The following is a 14,667-nucleotide window of genomic DNA, read 5'->3' as shown; positions in this document are numbered from 1 at the left end:
GCTAAGGAAAGAGCAACCGTGAAGCGCTATTCTGAACACCAGTGACAAAAAAGTTTAGTACGGTAGCGTGAATCCTATCTCCGGGGATACAAGAGGTGTAGTCATTAAATGCCTAATGCTTTTGCCTAATTCTATCTTAATTATCATGGCAACCCCGTGGGATGGATAGGGCCTTCGGTGGGACAAATGACTCTTGATGTAGGACGCGCTACGGTCAAGACATATTTTGGACACATCCCCCACTTTGATACATTGCAAGAACATCTTGGCGAGTGTCTTCTAGGGCACAAATTAATACCACAGTGATCCCGTTGCAAGTATATGGTTATAAGAATTAAGTCCTCTTAACCATGCCTATTTTTATTATCTATGTTGCAACTTGATTTCGACCCGGTCTAAAAATGAAATTTAATGCTCTTGCAAAAGCTTGGTAGAAACCCTTGCCTTCAAGGTGCACATCAACTCGTGGGTCTGATAACTTAGGGTTACTAAAGGGACTCATCAGAGATGGCACCGACCTAAAGGCCAGTGCGGCTCGGTGGCAGAGCCTCACCTTCCTTTTTATTCCATCGGCCCTTCTTCTTCTATGGAGGTGGTCTTGGAGCAAAAAGATGGGTGTGAGCATCCTTCGCGGTGGCTAGTGTTGGAGGTGTATATATAGGAGGCCTCTTCGGGTCTCCTCCGTTGATGTAGCGCCTCCACTTTGATCCAAGGGATCTAGGTGAGCCAAATCCATTCCCAATACGTCCCTTGATGGCCAAGGAAGTAGTAGGAACAAACAAGGATGAAATCCGGGAAGAATCGCGCTTGATGTACGCGATTTCGACCATGTCTCGATGCCATACGACTTGGCGTGGACGTACTATGGGCCGTTGTTGGCTCTGACCTCTTTGGCAAAATGGTCGTAACTTTTTCATATGAACTCCTTTTTTGACGTTCTTAGGTTCGTTCGAATCACGGGAGCAACGTCGATACATCTACGATGTTAGATCTTAATTTTGAGTATTATGCAAAAATGTCATTTTGACACTCCGAAATGCTCAAGTCTGGTGATGGAAAGTCCTCTGTATTTAACCCATCTTTAGCTTTTTCATCTTGCTTGGTCCTATGTTGCTCCAAAACACCTGTAGACACACAACAGAAATAAAGGAAACTAATAAAGACTAACAAAACTACAAAATATGCATGCTCACAATGAAAAGAGTGAAAATCAGAAATCTGCATAATAGAGATGTACATGGTTCAATGAGACATGATATATGAAGATAATATGCAACAAATTAGCTCTAAAAATGCGTATAAAATAGAGCCATCACCAGTACCACCCACATATCTCCTATGTTGCATGTCCATCACACGTTGCCGCTGCTAGGGTCATGCTAGTGAGGCTCCTGGACCCTGCTGCTGCCCCTGCACGACTGCCCTGCATCGGCTTCACTCTTCACTTCGCTTGCACCAAGCAGGCGAGGGACTTTGCCTCGATCTCACCTTTGATGGTTGCGCACATCACATGTTTTTCTCACGCCCATTTATATCATCCAATAAGGTGTTTTAAATATGAGACCAAGATCTGTTTGGTGTTTAACCATAAAAAATTATGTCAAACACATGCATTATTTGCTCCGGTCATGGAAATGACATCGTCCACCATGAGCCGTCAATCTTGTCGCGAGGAGATAAACGAGGGAGGAGCGCCCTGTCCTAGGCTTCACCCTGTGTTGGTGTGAGATGGTAGTGTGGGGGAGAGGAGAACAGATGGGATGAGATGAGATGGTGATAGTGGAAGGGGCGTGTGCATGAGTAAACATGAGTCCGCAACTTGGGCTGGAGTCATGTTTACTCATGCCGAAGTCATTCCACTTATGCCCCTTAAGGATATGGTTGCAATTTATTCTCTTTCAAGGTCCCTGATCTAATTCACAACATACGAATTAAGATGGTTTCTTTTTTAGGAAATGATTAAGGTGGCTTCTTGTCCCATCCAGCGGCGGAGACAGGGGGACTAGCAGGGCCCAGGCTCGGCCATAGGGGGGGGGCGAACGGGGCGACACCTCGGGCCCCGAGGTATGTGTTCTGCTCTTTTAGAGCAAGTATAATAGAGTGACGTAGGCGGGCTATAAGAGATGCCACATCAGATTTATATCTAGGTGAAGGAAAGAGAAGAGGAGAGACAAGAGAAGCGGGCTACAAGCTTACAGCCGGTTGTAGCACGAGCTCCAACGTCCTTTGTGAGAGAAAGATATAGGTCATATATTAATGGTATATCATACTAGTATGTCTAAGTATTGTATGAATGGGCCATTAGATTGGCTACAAGTAACATGGCAACTTCATATAGCCGGTTGTTGTCTATATTATTAACGATGCTCTTATGAGCTTAGCTATGGTGGGATCTTTGTTTTTCCTTTGTTTTTTGTTTTCTCCTTTGACTGTGTGCATCCTGGAGGTCTTGTGACTTCTTGTAGCTGCAGAGGCTGGGTGTAATTGATATCTTCTTGATATTAATATATTCCTTTTTTCAAAAAATGAGCCTAGCGCCCATGTATTATCTATTGCATTGTTTGCAAATGAGGGTCCGTCATTTTCACTGATTTCCTTCCTACTAGCCGCTACTTTTGACGGATAGAGCAGTTATTGCACGTGATTAATTAGGGGGTCATTATGGGGGAAAATCGCTCCTGAGTTCCTTCCCTAATCCACGAGCCAATTGTGCGCCCAATTTTTGGGGAAAAACATAAGCTGTGGGGCGAGAGAAATGGAAGAACCAAACATGATCTAGATCGTCCCCTGCGGAAACAACACGATGCTTGTTTCATGTGCGTGCGTGGTGCCCTCTGGAGTCGGCGGAGGCCGGGCGGGCTGCCGGAGATAGCCTCGCCGCTGCATCCCACGCAACCACACCGACTCGTGGTGAGGCGAGATCGGACCCTGAAGACGCGATCACAGTTACAAAGAAGTGAAAGTATGTCTCTAATCTCTGTTTATATAGGTAGCCTATATGCCCTTTGAGATTTTACCATGTTGATCATTGATTGATTATAAAATTGATAAATAATCATCACTATTACCTCCCCGTTGTTGCAACCGGTCGCTGATAGATACTGTAGCAAATGTGTCCGTGCATTGCAACGGGAGTAAAAAGTTTTATCTAAGCCGTTATCATTTCGGCGCAACTTTGATTCTGACTCGTCATATTGATGGCAAGCACCTACAACCACACTCAGTCAGCACCTTTGTGGTGTCGTTTGACACTAAGGAGGTTGTGTCTATAGATTAAGTTTATACAAGAAAGCCTACATGTATCACCATCATATGCAACAGATGGAACACAAATTAAGATTGTATTTATCGGTTTCACTATGTACGTGCATGACTATCACACGAATAGTTTGGATATTTTTGAAGTAAACATTCATGTACTTCTGATGTTCATGAATTTGATAAGTGTATGTACATCCTATAAAAATTGTTTGTGTATTTACTAAAAAGAATGTAGTCCGATGGTAAGTATGCGCGTGGATTTTGCAAAGAAAAGGTATGTACGTAAGGTCTTATCTCATGAAACTTGTACAAAGAGAGAACCTGGGCAAGTACAACATGCCCAAGGATTATAATCTTTCCCAATTATTAACGTTCAATTTTACATGTTGCAATACGGATCCGCGTCGGTATGAAATAAAGACGGATCATACGCCATTGATTAACATTATATCCTAAATATAATTTTAAAAATATTGTAAGATAACATCATATTCAGATTCTACATATTTTTAAAATCAAATTACATATATAACATGTTAAAATGGGAGCTACAGTTTAAAGATACGATTATTTGAAAATATTTATTTTCAATAGACTGCGGGGTGATTACCGTAGGTATCAGAGGCATTTATGTAAAACTGCAAAAAACGATTCGCTGTGCCTTAAATCTGGACTGCGGGTTAATTAGTGTATAATCCAGGGGTTTTTATGTAAACAGCAAAAAAATGGTTTGTTCTAACCTTACAACGGACTGCGGGTTAATTATTGGAAAAGTCAGGGGGTTTTCTGCAAAAAGACATATCGGACAACCAGAAGCAGTCACTGCTTTATTATTAGGAAGAGATACATTGTTTGGGTTATGAATTTTGAGTTTGGCGACCTACCGATAGTTTCTAACCTCAGTCGATAAGACGAGGGCTATACACATGTTGATATCAACATGGATGATAACAACATGAGTGTGACTATGAGTATTTAAATCATTTGTTAGTCTTGATGAGGTATTTGTTTTTACAACAATGCTTTGCACAACAAACAACTAAATACTAACACACTTTACTTCTGTGCTCCGGAACATATTTGTAAAGAATATAATATATAGAGAAAAAATAGTATATTTTATTTAGCTGACAATTTAAAATATTTCGTTCATTTTGTGTGTGTTTATGTTAAGGGCGTTTGAGTCTAGCTTTCGCCCTGGCCTGGCCCCCTTAACAACAAGGATTTCATGTTAATTTGCTTATGAATAGTACATAACTAGCTTAGCCCGCGCGGCGGCACGCCGCGCCCTCAATCAGTTGCAACTATGTAGACTGTGATCGAAGCAATAGAGTAATAAATAGTTATTCACTATCAATTAAAGCGAGGAATAACTGTACATATAAAAGTTAAAGATGACAAAGAAGTAGATTTGTTATAACCATGCATACGATTGGACACAAACAGAACAATTAACATTAGCACACCTCTAACAAGAACTACTTATTGAAACCATATACAGCTCACCCTACATAGTGAGCTGTACATGCAGATACAAACACTGTGATAATAAGTCGCAAGCAGTTTTTGCCGGATCAGATCATCCTGGTATAACCTCCTGCAGGATTAGTGCCTGTAATAAAGTGATACAGAGCTTTTGCAAATCCTTGAACACGCCCGACATGTGGATATGCTCCTGTGTATGTGATGATTGGATCCTCGCTATGTGGACGTTGAGGATACCTATGAAGTGGCAACACATCAGAGAAATTGTTGCATATCTTTGCTAAAATCATTGTTTGTGATTTTCTTTTGCCGTAAATATTCGTTCCTTTGTGACTTCAAGGGCACAGTAGTTATGGTCATTGGTAGAAATGTTGTAATCTACACAGATACATTCCAAAGCCACTTGAGCAACTTTCTCTTTGGCTTCATCTTCTGTGTCAGCTGGTTCTCCCGAAAGTCATTAAAGATTCTCTGCGGCTGTCTTTTTCACGTGGAAGGTCTATCACTACAGATGCTTGAACCATTGCCCCCATGAACATTCTAGTGAGTATAGCCTTATATTTGTAAGCCAATTGCCAAACTTACTATTTCAAGAATTGGACGCCTTGAAACATATACTATCAGGTTCTCCCACTGCATATAGAAATATTAGATATAATATACGGATTTGCTATTTAACAGTCGACTGTTATTCAATTCGTCAACATTCAAATCGCTGTCCGTCCGTTGTCGCGTGGAGATTCGCGCTGGGCTGTCTGGTCTTCGGGCTTGTTTTTTCTGTCGGGTCCGGTTTTTTTGTCCCAGCCCGTTACCGCTCCGCGCCCCTCCTCTCCGCCTCTTTCGGTTGTGGTCCTTTTTTGAATTTTGGGTGTGGTTTTCCCTTTTCATTTGAGCGGTACTGTAGCGATAAGGGAGAGAGGAGATAGCGAGGCAAAGGGAGGAATAGGCGCTCGGGCGATGGAGGCAATCCCTTTCTGTTCATGTCGATTCCCAGATCCCCCACCTGTGGAGCTTGATTTCTCTCTCATTTCCCTTTGATTCTCGCCTCCTGCGGTTGGTTGGTCTCTCAATTTCTCTCTCGAGCGCGTGATTTTGTTCATTTCTCGGTGTGTAGCTTCGAGATCTAGGGGTCGGTTGCTGATGTGATTTTGTTAGGGTTCGTGGTAGGTGTGTGTTGTGATCCGAGGCCGTGTTGTTGTAGATTCATGGTAGGTGCTTGTAGTTTTAGCGGTTCGTTTTGGTACGCGTTCTCCCGCTGTCGTTCATCATCTACTTCGTGTTGTCCGCATTTTTGTTCCTCTTCTGCTCGTGGTAGGTTCAACGTGTTCAGTTTCTGTGATTCAGATAAATGTATGGATCAGTTATAGGGTTTTGAGATGGGAGTTTTTGTGGTTTTGGGTTTGTGATTTGCGTTGGTAGGTGGTTTGTTTGTTCGCTGGTAGATGGGTGTTGCCTCCTTTGTCCGTGTTGGTTTCTAGGTTTCCTCTTATGCCCTCTGTTGCAGGTCCCTTTTGTCATGTGAGTGGATAAATCGCTCTTAGTGTTGGTTTAGATGTACTTAGGTTCCTTCTTCTTAATGCCATGGTAACTGTGTGTGTGATGCAGGTTCTGTATCTTTTTCCTTGTGCCGAGTGTTGATGTGTATCCCCACAGTTTTAGTGTCATACATTAGAATTACTGTGTATTTTTGCATGAGTCTTACTGTGTAATCCACATAGTTTCAGTGTGCAAATTGCAAATCTAGTTTCTATTTATTCCAGTAGATCATCCCAGTAGAGTCTGATGCCATTGAAATGTTTCTGTTTATGTTAATTGTCATGCATCTTATTTTCCACGAATTACTATGGAATTTAACTATGATTTACACTATAATATAGGACGGTTTTCCACTGTAATATGCCTAATATTGCACTGTAATTTACCAACTGTAGTATACCCCAGAATTACAGTGTAATTTCTATGCTTCATCACTGTATCTACCCCAGATTTACACTGCAATTTATATGCTTCAGAACTGTAATCAGATGTGGATTTACCTCTGAATTGTTGTAGGGCTTACACTGTAATATACCGCAGATTTACACTGTAATTTGTATGCTTCAGCACTGTAAATGTTGTATGCTTTACACAGTATTTTTTGGACTGAGTATAGTGGATTTTTACCTCTGAATTGATGTAGGGCTTACACTGTAATATACTGCACATTTACACTGTAATTTGTATGCTTCAGTACTGTAAATTTGTAGGTCTTACACAGTATTTGTCAGATGATTTACCTCTCATTTTTATAGTGTGATTTCCATGCTTTTTAGCTCTGTACTTCATGTACTTTCTTGCATTTTTGTTTTCTTCTTTTCATGTGCAAGTGTGTCTCTGTTGTAGTAGTATTGAGCGAGGTCCTGTTTTTCACTCTGTAATTACTAGTATTTTTTGCCTCAGACTTACTATGCAAATTGCATGGTAGTTTCTATGTAAGTCAGCCCATAGTTTCAGTGTTTTTTCACATAATTACTAGTATTTACTGTGTATTTTTGCCCCATTTTTACTGTGTAATTCATCATGTAGTTTCAGTGTAATTTACTATAAAATTATTTTGTAATTCATCATGCAGTTCCAGTGTAATTCCATGTAGAATTACTGTGTAAATCATGCCGTATTTTTACTGTGTAATTTACTATAGAATTACTGTGTAATTCATTATGCAGTTTCAGTGTAATTCATTAATGCAGTTTAAGTGCCGTAGTTTTACTGTGTAATTCTGCTATGTAATTCCTGACTATGCCCCCTGATTCCAGTGTAATTTCCCCTAGAATTACGATGGTTTACATTGTAGCTACAGTGTATATTCCCAGATTTTTGCAATGTATTTACATTGATTCAGTTATGTAATCTCTCATGCTAATTTTCACTGTACCCCTATTCTTTCTTCTGAATTTTTACAGTGTACCCCTAGTTTTACTGTGTTGCTTATTATATGTATTTTACAGTGTAATTTTTGCCCTAATTTGCAGTGTAATATTCATGCTTTTAGCACTGTGATTTATAGGTTTAGTTTATGAGTGGTTGCAAATGGGTTTACATATCTTCAAGGATTGTCGCTCTGTTTGCAAGCTTGACCTGTCGCAATTTGTTTATCAGTGGTTGTTGTCTAGTATTAAGAAATTCAAGGATTCTACTAAAGTTGCTTCGAAAAGCTCTGTGATGTTTGGTGGCTGCCATTACGCCTTTGCTGTAAGTTTTTTCCATATGTAGCTCATTCTATTTTGTGTAGTGTCTTTTTCTTTGTTTTTTAACTCCGTTTGTGTTTGTTGTTATAGGTTTCTTTCCTTGATCATCTCAATTTCGGTCTCTACTCTGTCCCTGATGTCAAGCCTCGTGTACTAGCATGAAGAGGTAACAAAGTCAAGCAGTTTGCAGAGCTTGATAGAATAATAACCGCTCTTACGGGAAGAGGCCACTGAAGGCTTTTTGTCCTACAGTTCATTTGCAGGTATTTGTTTGTGTATTATTCATTTTCTTTATTGCTATTGATTATGTTTTATTTCTTCTGGTGTGTGTGAACTTGTTTAGCATGGAGGGTCATCGTCTTCAGTCACCTGCATTTTAGCATTTTGCTTCAGTCATAAATTTCTTACTAGTTTTCAACTTCTATGATATGTGTCTTCTTACTGAATTTTGTCTTCATGAACCCACCTGTTCCAAGTTCATGGTGCCAAACAGGTCTGCATGCCACCACGGGTTCTGTTCTGCTGCACATTCTTCATTTCGTGTAGCTTCGTTTTCCAGTTCTCCAAATGTCTGCACAAGAATACTAAAGTCGTAAGTTTCTCTCTTTTTTGTGTGAATTCATGATTTTTTTTCTACATTTCACTTCTCTTACTGTAGAATGTACTGATGGGTTGTTACTGGACTCCTCCCCTCTTAGTTGTGTTGTACCATTTGTTGAATGTACCTGTATGCAACATGTTCATTAAACTGGAGTTCTTGATGTAACAGTAGTACTAAATTAATAGTAATACTGAAATAGCTTTACTGAATTGCAAATGGGGAAGCTAAGTAATCAAACCGTCTTCCAGGCTGCTGAGATTTACAGGGGTTAGTTTCTTACCTTGTATATAATGTCTTGACTGTAGGAGCGCAGTATATGAAAATGATTCCTGCAATGTGTTTGTGTGTGAGTTTTTGCTTTTCTTGTACTGATCATTTCTCATTTAAGTGTTTTTCCACTTTTTTTGGTACTCACATTTAGGATGATATCTTCTATGACATTGACAGTAGATCGTCTTCTGTTATTGTTCTTGTCGTGCTCCCAATCTGCATTTCTGGAAAAGAAGTGTCAGTAACAGTACAATTTGCAGTAGTATTTTCACAGTGTACATACAGTAGGTTTGTTCCAGTCTAAGTTTTGATGCATCAACATTCATACACTGAAATTTCTATGGAATTTTCCACTGAAAATTCCATGCAATTTCCACTGTAATTTCTGCAATTTCCATTGTAATTTCTATGCATTTTGCACTGGAAATTACTATGTAATTACTAGGGGATTTTGCACTGTAATTCTTGGTCTGTTTAGCCAGTTTTTAGTGTAATTACTAGGGGATTTTCCACTGTAATTCTTGGCGTGCTATTGTTCTTTCCATACTCAATCAAGCAGTATGTGTTCTTGCAGTGTAAATTATAAAACTATCCAAGTTCTGCCTACTGCTAGTGATGAATTATTTCCAGAGTATCTAGTTTTTGTCTACTGATTGTTTCTTAACCTGTATCTAGTTTCTCTGACGCATTTTGTTTTTGCAGATTTTCCTTGTAAGAGAGGTGAAGGGGGTGAAGAATTGAAGTGCTAGGGGGTAGCAGTAGTTTTTTGTTCCTGGCCTGTTGATTTTCCTGGGATTTCCCCAATTGCCTAAGCGGGTGAAGAATTGAAGCTGCTGTTGTTCCTTCTTGCTTTTCTCTAGGTAAACCTTCACCTTCCTCTCCAGGTTCACCCGTCTCCCATGGATGCCTGCCTTATCTGATTTTGATCTGCTCTTTGTTCTTCTCCCCCCTTCTTCCATGGCCATCAGCCTGATTTGTTTCTTTCTTTTGTGGTGTGTGTTAGGCGAGATCTCTGCTGCTGTTATGTAGGAGGGGTTGGAGAGTTCCCAAGGGGCCTGCGTTTCTGTGGGTAGCAAGTTGATGGCTAGCTGTTTGCTGTAGTCCAGCGAGGCTGCCGAGCAGCGAGGTTTGGTGGTGATGCCGGTTTAGTTGAAACCGGGTCAGGGTTTTGCCCGACTCGTTTAACCCGAAATGAGAAAATAAACAGCGGCCGGTGGGGGGTGGGGGTTTGGGACAAGGGCATGTGTCATCTGTTCATTGGTTGGGGAATTTGAATGTCATTGAATTGAAAAACAGTCAAATGTCAAATAGACAGTCCCATAATATATTGGATAAGAGTGGAGGTTTACTGAACTGCTTGCATTCAAGCGATTGAAATGGGGCTGATCTTCTAAGCAACTTAGTGCTGGGTGCTTCCCTTTGTTCTTAACTTGCTTTCTCGCAGAGGATGCTCTCTGGAAACAGTAAGCTTCGTCCATTGTACCGTGTTTAACTGTGCGTTAACTGTGACTTTCCTTGCTAGCGTATGAACGGTTATATATAGTGGGTACAAAAGTGGATGAGTCATCATTGTAGATCTTTCAGCTCGCCAAATGACACGCATTTTCTGTACAATATTTCTTCGGGCGACACGCTCGGCTCCACGTGGAAGTAAGAAGAAACATGGGAGGCTACCGGCCATGTTGTGTACAGAGGCCAGACGGTTCAGGTAATCAGGTCGTAGCTCTGCTTCTTCAAAGTAGTGTATCTCTCTAAGCAATACAGTGAGGAGATTGGGTAATGGATTGCAGAAAAACTAAGCGGTGTCGTCCTACGACTCGTTTTCTTTTTTGATTGATGCCATGCATGCATGCAACGGTAATGATTACAACGACATGACTACGTAGCATGTAATCTGTTTGGAAGATTACATGCATGTTTCTAATATTTTGGTTTACAAAAGCATTGAATCTCTTTGCTGTAACTACGTGCACGCTTATTTCTTGCGAATGATTTCTATTTTCTAATTTCATTCCAAGAACTTAATATCTTTAAAATTACTTTACTCTCGCTGTGTGTGTGTGCGTGTGTGTGTGTGTGTGTGTGTGTGAGAGAGAGAGAGAGAGAGAGAAATATCTTGTGCACTTTTTTTAACACAATCTTGTGCACTTTTTTTTAACACAATCTTGTGCACTCCAAGAAACAAATATGTGCAGTTACGAAAGGAAATCTATTCCTGCCATTTAGGAAAGGTAAACATACATTGACACTGAAAAGGGAAATAAAACGATAAGTTTGGGAGGTTTTCCTTCCATACGATAAACAACACAAACACTTCTTTGAAGGTGGATACCAAGCCTAATAGTAGAAGCTGAAGATACATGATACCAAACTACTTTCGACGTTGACATGATATTTTTCATGCTCAGGTGATCCTCCAGCGGACTGGCATTAGGGCATGCTAATACACCCATAGAGGAGGCGCACAGGTGAATCCTAACAGACCGTCGCCAATGCGGGCAGCCGCGCCACGGTGTGCAACCGTTTTCCTGAAAGGAGACGGCGGGAAAGCCGCTTTGGCGAAGCATTTGTCAGAAGGGGATGTAGAACAGGGAGGACGGAGATAGAGGATGGGTGAGAGATGTGTACCGGCGGCGACAGACGGCCAAAATCGCGCGCTGGACATCGTGTCATACATCTATCAGCTTACAGTGACTGTAAGCGGAAAAGCTGGATCGCTAGACAAGTTATCGAGTGTGTTATGTAGGCTTACTTAAGATGGAGTACCAAGTCTATCATAAAGTACACAGTTTCAACTTTGTCCCTCATGTTGCATCCATGCAAACTTGGTTATACCCAGGACCCAAATCAGGCAAGAGACCACAAGACCTGCAAATAGCAAGAACAACCAAACATAAATAGAGAACTGCAAAAAGGATCAAAATCATATCAACCAGAACTGAAATCAAGGAAAGCCAGATCGCTCGTACCAGAAGAAGCGGAATCAGCAGATGACGAACCAATCACAGAGCACCCGTATATGACGGCCAGCGCCAGGAGACGGTGAGTGTCCACAAACTGAAGAACAAAATGGCAGCGGCCGGCCAGGGTACCGAGCACCACGCAGAGTACGGCCCGCCATGGAAACAGGAAACGGAGAGCAAGTCCACACCCTCACTCCCGTTGCCACCTCCTCTTCCACCGGCACCGCAGCCTCTACCCCTACTACCGTTGCTCATGCCTCCACCGTAGTCTCCCCCGCCCTGGCCAAAAGCGGAAGAACTCGCGGCCGACACCCGACGGGGGTGGTCATGGGTGTGTACAGCACGACGTATGGATTTGCGGCGGTGGCCACGAGGACGGCCGTAGCGAGTATAGGAGCCACCGCAACATCGCTGCACGGAGTCCTGCCGCGTGTGGCCTTCGCGCGCACTCCTCACAGGCTGTCGTTGATGGCTCCACGTGGAGGGGAGATGGAGAGCGATGACGGTTGCTCGCTTCCGGAGATCGTTGGCGTCGGTGGGGTCCGCTAGCAGCAATCGTCCGGATATTACGTGCCCGTCCGCCATCGGTGTTCATGGCCGCCACCATGATCTGCACGCACCTCACTCCGTGCACCTTGTGGGCGGTCCGCCGCCAGAACGCTGCCGACGATAGCGCGGACGTCGCCTAGGTTGCCGATCATGGCGAAGACAACGTCAGAGGCCGCGTTCACAAAGGCTGGCCGCGTATCCGGCGGCCTTACTCGCTGAGACTCGCGAGCTGCACACGATAAGAGGAAGTAGAGGAGGGAAGACGGGGGCTGGGCACCGGGGAGAAGATGGTGGTGGTGATGGGATTGGGAGGTCGGGAGTGCGGGATTTAGGGGATCACGTTGGGAGGCTTTTATGGGCGCATAAAGCAGCGAATCGGCGGCACATGATTTGGCTAGATTCTTCTGGAGAAATAGAGAGAAAACTACGTGGTTACATCATGCATATACCAACGCACACCCCTGCATGCATGCACATCTCGTCCGTGCCACATCCTACCCAGCTGCATGCACGAATTCACCGCTCGACAAAGAGTCGGTTTTGACCTGTAAAAGATCTAGCTCTCTAGATTAGACGGCCGCACAAAACGACTGGCCAACAGCGGTAGGAACAGAAAGGGACGGATCGACCAATTGAAATACGGAGAAGCACCGAAGAAGGAAAGACGTGTCAGGCCACAAATTCCAACGTGACAGCGACAACAGTTGACAACAGCAACCTGCCCCACATGCAATGGAAAAGGGCAGCACTAGGCGTCATCCGGCTGATTTCACGAGCAAATCAGTCGGGTTCGCCACCGTCCGATGCAACAAGATCTGACGTCTGGCAGCTACCGTTTCGTAGACGCGCGAGGCGGTCTGATTTACCTGGGCCCTCCACAGCCGGCTATGCATTGGTTACCTGCTGCTTCCGTCGCTTTCTTGTACATTCATTTTTCTGTAGAATCACTGCCACACTCCTATCTAGCTTACACAAAGCTCCTCTGCTCACATTTTTCAGCAACTTTTTCAGGCACAGCAGACCACACACGTGCCCCGTGGTGTTGCTTTATACATTTTGTGGGGAGATTGGAATATGAATAAAGTGACTCGGTTGTATTTTTATAATAAAACGTACCGGCTGTTGCAATACAACTTGGACGTTGCTACGCGTCGGCCGATCTTTTGCCTCGCGAGTCGTCCGATCTGCTGGGTTAACCGACCACGGATTATCTTCTACCATTGCAACACATGTCGGGTTGCAAGTTATATTACAGAATTTTTTACAGCCTATGTCAAGTTGCAGATTATTTTTACAACGGATGTCTTGTTACAATTTTTTTTGCAACAAAGATCTTGTTGCAATTTAAATTTTTTGCAACATAGGTCTCACTAGAATTTAATTTTTTTGGCAACAAAGATCTTGTTACTTCTTTTTGCAAAAAAGACCTTATTGCAGAAACTCGTTGTTGCGGACATCGAGCAGCGACCACATCGGCCGAAAAAAAAAGGCGGGTGCTCCCATGGGACGGTGGGGTCATGGTGGACGCAGCTCCCCACGGTAGACGCGGGCACCAGTGCTCCCTCGGGATGGCAGATGCAGCTTGAGTTCGGGCGTACCGTGATGGCCGACGCTCATGGTGGAGGCGGGCGGCAGCAGCGGCGCCCACGCGTTTTTGACTTGGTATGCCGAGCGCTCGGCTTGTAGCAGGCAACAACAATGTTCGATCTTGCAACATTGTGTGTTCGGCTTCCAATAACATTGGTTCGCTTCAAAAAAATGTCGATCAACATACAACGTTGCACTTTCGACTTGCTATGTCGAGCGCTCGGCTAGTAGCAGTACCAACCGGCCTTGCGGCGTCGCACAGTTTTGTAGCACAATGGTCAGTCTTTTGTCATAGAAAAAACACAAGGACAACCAGACTTGCATTGTGGCAACATAGGCAACCTTGCTTCCTGCGATTTAATAGCACAACATTCTAGTTTCAACAAAAAAACATTGGTGCCAAGATTTGTAGCGTCGAGCATCCGTCATGTAGCATCATTCTCGACGCTCGTAGCATGGCTCGCAACACCGGTGACGCTACCGCAACACCTACTTGTGGCACCGGCCATGCCCACTACACGACATGGCTCGCGACTACACTTGCTTGTAGCACGCCCCATAGCACGACGACGCGCGTCGCAACACCAGCGACACTCCCACGACACGCAGATACTCTCATAGCACAATGACACGCCTCGCAACATCAATGCTCGTATGACACATATGACGACGCTTTTGCAACACGACAACGTGCCTCCCAACATCGGCTCACAACATTGTTGAT

General features: G+C 43.3%; 1 long non-coding RNA gene across 2 annotated transcripts; it reads left to right on the top strand.

Moving 5' to 3' along the window:
- Positions 1–5,592: 5,592 nt before the first annotated feature.
- LOC123144330 (uncharacterized) lies at positions 5,593–11,642 on the top strand. 2 transcript variants are annotated; one of them, XR_006471375.1, is made up of 6 exons: positions 5,593–7,977; positions 8,064–8,236; positions 8,450–8,565; positions 9,547–9,704; positions 9,848–10,552; positions 11,253–11,642. It is a non-coding gene; the product is annotated as an uncharacterized lncRNA (long non-coding RNA). The 2 variants fall into 2 exon arrangements; XR_006471376.1 differs by lacking the exon at positions 9,848–10,552 and having other exon boundaries at positions 5,607–7,977.
- Positions 11,643–14,667: the final 3,025 nt, after the last annotated feature.

This window comes from Triticum aestivum, chromosome 6D (assembly GCF_018294505.1).
Source record: "Triticum aestivum cultivar Chinese Spring chromosome 6D, IWGSC CS RefSeq v2.1, whole genome shotgun sequence".
NCBI classification, from domain to species: Eukaryota; Viridiplantae; Streptophyta; class Magnoliopsida; order Poales; family Poaceae; genus Triticum; species Triticum aestivum.
Note: the sequence above shows the minus strand (reverse complement) of the source record. Positions and strands in the feature narration are given on the sequence as shown.